The sequence below is a fragment of the Pinus tabuliformis genome, chromosome X (assembly GCF_031772625.1).
Source record: "Pinus tabuliformis cultivar Carrire ecotype Pingquan chromosome X, CPIR1, whole genome shotgun sequence".
Lineage (NCBI taxonomy): Eukaryota > Viridiplantae > Streptophyta > Pinopsida > Pinales > Pinaceae > Pinus > Pinus tabuliformis.
Genome location: NC_142308.1, coordinates 1,239,176,788 through 1,239,184,654, shown reverse-complemented (window position 1 = coordinate 1,239,184,654; position 7,867 = coordinate 1,239,176,788). Strand labels below are relative to the sequence as shown.

General features: G+C 38.7%; 1 pseudogene across 1 annotated transcript in view; it reads left to right on the top strand.

Annotated features, from left to right (window-relative positions):
* The first annotated feature begins 1,817 nt into the window (after positions 1–1,817).
* Positions 1,818–7,867, top strand: part of LOC149144444 (nudix hydrolase 19, chloroplastic-like) — a 216,527-nt pseudogene continuing 210,477 nt past the window's right edge. Inside the window, exons 1-3 of the transcript XR_016264228.1 lie at positions 1,818–2,675; positions 3,632–3,772; positions 3,890–3,994. The product of XR_016264228.1 is annotated as a nudix hydrolase 19, chloroplastic-like (transcript). The remainder of the gene's footprint in view (positions 2,676–3,631; positions 3,773–3,889; positions 3,995–7,867) is intronic.

The window sequence follows — 7,867 nt, the reverse complement described above, 5'->3', positions numbered from 1 at the left end:
AATTCGATGAGTCACTCTCCATAAAAATTCCCCATGAGTCTCGGTATGCCCGGTTGTCATTCTCACATGCTTGTGTGATATGCACTAAGATGCTCGACCCATAAATACATAACCCATCCAAACCAACTTTTAAACCAATGCCCTTGCTAATTACAACGATGAAACTCTTGTACTTGGATTTGAATCTGTGCCAATGGTGATTGAAGTCACCAAACAATGCCCTCCACGAGTTCCTCTATCCTACCAAGGAATTGGTCTCCTCTGAAACCATCACAGATTATTAAGTTCCAAATGCACAAGCACACCTTCTTCAAATTGCAATCTAAGGGTTCCTTGCTAGAGCTTAGCCAGACACAAATGCCAAATGGTGATTGATTAGAGGCCAAGCAATTTGCGTTCACCCACCAAAGCCAACAGCTGCTTGACACCCTGTGAGGCCTAGGTTCAAAGCAAAGGTCTAATATTGCCAGAATGGTAAAATTCATCTCTGAAGGAGGAGGTGCACTAGCTTGGCAATGACGGTTACACCATGAAACCTACCATATTCGTCTTCGTCTGCTATTTCTTTCCAAATGGAATGTCGAATTCATGGACCATCCTAGCCAGTGGTTATGCTACTGCTGGAGATTATACATGTTTCCTTTAATCCTACATGTTGCCAACCTTACCTCGGCGTAACTCCTCATAGTTGTCATACTACTAAGTGCAATCAACGCTGAAGGCAGATGTCTTGTGCTTGAATTGTACTGCGGTCGTCAAATTGAGCCCTGTCTTTGCATTTTCTGGATTATGTCACCTACATGCAGTGAAATTACAGTGGGTGATCGTCGTTGGGCCCCCAACCCATTTTTTATTATAATACCATGCCCAAATCATGAACTTATATGCATGGGAACTGTAATAATGATTTGAAAATTTTCCATAAGCCATGAGATTTTCCATAGTCAATAGATGAGTCCTTGAGATTAGGGTAGGTTCCCCAGCCTAGTTCACCATTATTCTAATTACCTTGCGTAGAGTTGGCACACTTGGTTTGCACATCTACCAGCCTTGTCATTTTGACTTCTAAGAATATGGAAGAAGTTTTTTTGTGGAATTTGTTCCAACAACCCTTTGATTCTCTTAAGAAGATTCCCCAAGTGCTTATCTCTTGGCAAGGTCCCTTTTGTATAGGTGTTGAATGGTGATGAGTGAATCCCCCAAAAAGCTAATATTCAACACTTGTATAGTTGTATCTAATATTGAACCTTACAACATACCATGCATTTCTACCTAGTTGTCAGTTATTTTTCTCAATCCTCATGCATATCTCTTGAGAATATTTCCTTAAGGGCTATACAAAACCCCCTCCCTCTTGTCATCCCTAATTGTTTTGTATTAAATTAGTATAAGAAAGAAACTAAAAATAATATTGACTAAAAATAAATTTGTAATTAATTTTCATTATTTTTTAATGATATATATATATATAATATATATTAAATTACATTATAAATAATCATATAATAATGACAAAAGGATGAGATTAAAAAACCTAAAAAACCTTTATCCCTATAATAAAACTTAATATGCAGATTGTTATCCATCATTCTACTTATTGAGTTGATGTATCAACTCCAACAATTATGAGAAAGATAAAACTTGGTTGACCTAACTATTGACATTAGCGTATAAATCATTGTTCTTTTTATGTGTTGTGTATTTTGAACATGTCACACCAATAATAATTATGAAAATAGGTTTACTTGCACCAAACCTTCAAAACTTAGCGTTCAAATGTAAAATCGATGCTAATTTTTCTGGAGTGAGGTTCTTCCAAACTAAAAAACCTTATTTGCCTATATATTTTTATTTTTAACATTTGGGTTCATCCCTTCGATCTGTGGCCAAAAGAGATCACCTTGATTTTGATATCGGGAATTTATTTTTCACAACATATTACAGGGTGGAGGAGGAAATACTACATATACTGCTGTTGCTGAAGAAGCAGAAATAGAAACATAGAATAATAGTGAATTCCAGAGAAGCTCTGACATCACTGAGTGGACTCTTCAAAAATTGATATAGTTTATTTGTTTCTGAGAGTAAAATAGTAGGCGGTGGCAGTAAAGCCAAAGCTGATTTATCCTTATAATCACACAGCTGCACATAGAAATGGAGTCAGAATATTCTAAGACAAGACACCATACATTTGCAGGGAATCCTCTGATAGGCGCAGCTGCAGCTTCTTCTGCTTCAGTGCCATCTGATTCCTCTGATGGCGCTGAGTTAGCGGTGGCCTCTATACGCAGTCTCTTGACCGACACGGCAGAGGAAGAGGCGGTAGGTGGTGGAATTAGAATATTACCATTCAGGGATGGGAAGCCCCTGGTGGAATCCTCCTCTGCATGTACCAATTCTGACGAGGGGCCCACATGGCGCCTTGCTTGGCAGAGTGTCCACAAGTGCAGGGGGTTATTCGAAGCCTCTGGGCTGAACTTGGGGGAGGAGTCGCTGGTTTATCTGGGTCAGAGAAATGAGGTCGTTTATTGGGCCCTTGATTACACAGACCTGAACTCGTCTCCCAATTTGGGTCCGAGGAGGGAAATAACGCTTACGTGGAGCTGAGGACATTGATGGTGGCTGCTGATTGGTCAGACGAGAATGCCATGGGAGAACTCTCAATTGCAGGGCAGGTAAGTGATCGATGTCGCATTCTGATAGTCTTTTTCCCCAAATAATTGCAAGGTTACACATAACAAGGCCCCTCCAATAGGCAATGACTATCCATGGCTTTGGACAATTAAACATTAACACTCCTCTCTAGTGTACTATCTCACACCAGTTGAGGTTGGGTTTGTGGTAGGCATATAAGTTCCAAAATACCAGAATCATTATGTCAATTGGATCCCAACAGCTGCAGTGATGCAGTGGTCCTCCTCGAAATTAAGGTTTAGTGGTTGTGGGACAAATATGTTTGCTTGCTTGGGTGGCATCCTCCTCTTCCTATGTGGGAATAAATAAAAGGGAAATCTCATTTCCTCTTGTGCTATCTCACATTGGTCATTTCTTCTTGTGCTATACCACAGTAATTGTGAGGTCTGGTTATTCTCAATCTCATCTCTCACAAAATAAAATGGAAATCTCATTTCCTCCTGTGCTATCCCACATTGGTTAATTGCGAGGTATGGTTATTCTCATCTCTCTCATAGAGTCATACATATAATGGAAATCTCATTTCCTCCTGTGCTATTCCACATTGGTTGAGGTGTGGTTATTCTCATCTCTAACATTGTGCTATCCCACATTGGTTGTGAGGTCTACCAATATAATGACATTTTTTCATCTCTTAAAATTGTACATACAAAGTCATCATTCAAAATAACTTTCCCCAGACCTGTACATGCAAAGTCACCATTACATCAAAATGACCTTGCCCAGGCCTACCCATGCAGTGCATGAAATTTAGCTCTTATATCTAACTTTCCACAATCTTTGCTTAATGCAATTAGGTGGGCTGAACATCAAATATTCGAGTCCAAAATTGGGAGTTTATCAATTTTAGTTGCATTTCCTTTAAGCAAATTTTCAACCGTTCTGGCATACCTCGTTTATATGGAATTTAGCAGTTATATTTTTTGTTCGATGATAGGCTAGAGCAATACTCGAGTGGCACGGTCTTTGTCAATTTTGTGGCCGGTGTGGGACAAAGACAAGCCCCCAAAAGGCGGGAAGGCGGAGGCATTGCCAGAACGATAGTTGCAAAAAGAGCTTTTACCCCCGAGTAGACCCCGTAAGTTATTTGTTCTTTCCTTTCTTTGTAGCTTACGCAGAATGCTGTTTTATGTATTTTAATAAATATTGTTGTTTTATGTATTTCAGTAATTAACGAGAAGCTCTTGATGAACAGGTGGTGATCATGTTAGTGATTGATAAAGCCAATGACCGTGCATTGTTGAGTCGCCAATCACGTTTTGTTCCTCGCATGTGGAGTTGTCTTGCTGGGTTTATAGAGGTAAATTGCTTTCCTATTCCCTAGTTGATGCCAAATGCAAACTTGGCATTGCTCAATGTGTGAGACAAGCTTTCTGACTATATAGTATATACTGTAGCCGAGCTTAGAAGAAAGTGGGCGAACAGCGGATGATTTTGGCTCAATCTGCGGAAATCATGGATTGACTATTACATACTCCAATAGGCATATGAAGTAGTTCTGTAATTAGAATCTGCTGGCATACCCTTGGCAAGTATAAATTGATTCTACCTTTTAAACCCACCTCTCTTCGACCATCTAGTTTATTCATTAGCAGTAGATAGTAGTGACCTATAATAGCAACCGTGTACAAAGGAAGACTTACCTTTAGAGAATCTTGAATTGCCAGTATTATCTGAGATCGACTCCTTTGTTCAATTTGATGCTATTAATCCATTTAGCCATGTGCTTTGGCAGCTTCACTCCATGTAACAAGCACCTTGAGTGGTTACTCTATTTTGCTTCATGTCTCTGTGAAAGTTGTATGATTGCAAAATAGGATAACTAAAGCACGAGTAGAAATCATCCAAAGGCTGCCATCTTATGAGCCTTGTGATTTTGAGTCATGGAATGCCTGTTGCATGTACATATAAGCTTGTGGTCTAATGGCAGAGTGTGATGCATGTTGCAAGTTCCATTACCATATTCTCCAGACTGGTTTGCAATTTTCGGAGTGCCGGAGTTGAAACTAGGTCTATGTTGCGAACATCATGTCAGCGAAAATATAACTGAGGGTCCAGAAACGAGAACATTGGCAACATCTGGGAAAACATCGGAAAATATTGGCAAAATTTAAAAAATACAAATATATATATATCTTATTCTAAAGCTACAACAACATCAAATAAATGCATTGGTGCATAAATATGAAAAGAGAACTCATATATAAGATGTATAAGATGTCTGGTGATACATCACATGATCACACATCAACACTAAATCATGTCTTGAGTCTTGACTCCAAAGCCTTAAAATATCATCTAAAAATATAATGAATGTATTTCGTCATCCTGAGTCATCTACAATGAAATCAAATATATGAACTAGTGATTGCCTCTGCCTCTTTTACGAGAAAAAGTAATGGCTTTTTCTCTAAGGAAGAAGTTTGTGGGGCTAGAATTGAAGTATGATGTTCTCTATGAGGAATAGAGTCTAGACATTGTTGTCCTCCACTGGTGCTATTGCAAATTCGAACTTGCTCTGTCAGAGTCTGTGAAGGGGGTGGGTTGAGTGCACTCCCAGTGTCAATAGTCCCCTCCTGTGACGGTGTCTACTCTAGATCCTCCTTAACTTCCTCCTTTTCTTCTCTCTCCTTTGCTACATCCTCCTGTAACCAATCAAAGGTTGATTTGATGATAGACTTCTTCGTCTCAACTTGCCATCCAATAGTGGTGTCAATCCCATCCAACGAGATGGCCTCCACATCAAATGTTTCTTGAAGCTGCCTCACCTACAATCAGAGATTGTCTACTGATTGTAGTAGACATAAACCATGTCATTAAGGCATTGGGAGTCCAACTTGTTTGAGGGTCATAAATTATAAATTAATAACTCAATAATTGTAAATTTATATTTATAATACATAATTTAGAGGGTGACAAGGCATAAAATAATAAATTATAATTATGATGATTTCAAACTTTAAGTTGGAATTTTTTAACCTACTGCACTTCTTGGTGTGTTTTGTCTCAAATACATTCTAGTCATTCTCGCATCCAAATGAGTTACATGTTTGGCTAAGCATCCAAATGGTAATTTTTTGTAAATGTGGCACTCTTGCGCCATAGCTTGTCCACCAAACATCTACAACAAATAAGAGAAACACAAGAAAATTCATTGAAATTTGAATGTTGAAAGTATAAACAAAGAGAAAAGAGACATTGAAACTTCAAAATTGAAACTTGAAACTGATTGAAGCTTACCTGGCATTTGGTCTTCCTATTTTGAATGGTTGTGTAAAGGCCAAATGTTCCACCAACCATCTTATAAATTTCCATTTCCTTGGAAATCTCTGCTTGATCTTGCAAATCTAGCACCATCGTCTAAACACAAGTGAGGAATCCATCTATAACCTCATCATCAAATCTAAATCCATAGGTGTAAGAGAATGCTAGGTTGAGGTAGGTCCTTGCAACATCAATGGGGCGATGTAGTGTATTGTTCTGTCGCTCATCAATCACACCCCAAATCAATTGTTGTCTTTCAAATCCGTGATCCCCTTTAACCTCATAATAGGAACAGATGGATTCTTTGGCCTTATCCATGGCCTCATACAAATAGCCCATTGTGGGCTTGTTTCCATCAACCAATTGAATAACCTTTACCAAAGGTTATTGATGGCACAAACCTCCTCCACTCTTGCCCAAAAGCTCTCCTGGTATGACACTAGCCTGCATATGGCTTCCCCCTCTAGTCTACGGTTAAATGATAAAGCATGCCACTCATCTGAAAGGAACATTCTCTTTACCTCCTACGTACAATTAAAGAGAGACTTAAGAGGTATAAAGTTAGTGGCAAAACGTGTGATAGCAGGATGCACCAACTCCATGTTATTTATGAATTTCCTCATTAAGCTAAGCACAAATGCATGATTATACATAAATTTTGCAATGCTTTTATTGATTCAACAATATCCCAAATAAAAAGAATTTTGCCCATATCCTCTAGAATCAAATCAATGCAATGTGCAACACAAGGAGTCCACAACAAGATAGGATACCTCATTATCAGCAACCTGCCTATAGCAACATAGTTAGTAGCATCATCCATTTGACTTGGACAACATTTTGTGGACCCACCTATCGAATGTACCTGTCCAACAACTCATATAATAGTGTTGCATCTTTAATATGTGTAGATGCATCAACGATATTTCATAAACATTGTCCCCTTGGGACAATTAACCAAGAGTTAAGTAGGGCCCTGCCCTTTTGATCGGTCTAACTCTGACACCACAGTGCATCTTGTGATTTCCCATGATGCCCTAAGCTCCTCTAATCTGCTAGTGCAATTATCCTTTTCATTTAGAAGGATAGGCCCTCTCAACTCATCGTATGTAGGGGCCTTGTAGACTGGGCCAACAATAGCAATAACTTTAAACATTGCTGATAAAAAGGGTTGTTCTTGGCAATGTTAAAAGTAATGTCACTCCATAGAAAACACTTACTCACAAGATTATTTGCTGCTTGCTTCTCCTTTACCTTAACCATTGGCCTAATTGAAGGTTGTGCACAAGGTGTGGTTCTAGGAACAAAAAATGATGAGGTTGTTGAGGGCATTGTGGAAGAAACACTATCACATCTACCTCTTCCCCCTGGGACGATGAACCTCCTTGTATGTGGAACTGATTCTTCATAGTTGCCCTGGTTTCTTTGTTTACTTCCATATTATCAAGTGCTTTATTGGCAATATGAATAATTTATGGGCGTGCATTTGGGCAAATTCCCACTTCATGACCCAAAATTTGTGCAAGGTGCAATTTCAACTGGGTGATTCCCCCTACGTTTAACTTCCCACACAACTTGTAGTTGAACCTTTTTCTGTTAAACCACTCCCCCCAGGTTCAACATATTCCCATATAGCATCCAAACTTCTCAGCATTTTCTCTTGCAATATTGAATCTTCAAACTTCAAACTTCAACGCAATTGATAAACCCTTGGGCACAATTTTTTTGGAAAAAAGTTAAAATCAAATTCGAAGAATCAAAACCAAAAAAATTGTATAAAAAATCACAACTTTAGATATATTGCATTCTACCAAAATGGTAGATCTCCCATAGTCCACTAAAACACAATAGAAAGAAGGGAAATTGATAGGCCTTCCTAAATCTCGTCAAATTATGGAAACAAACAACA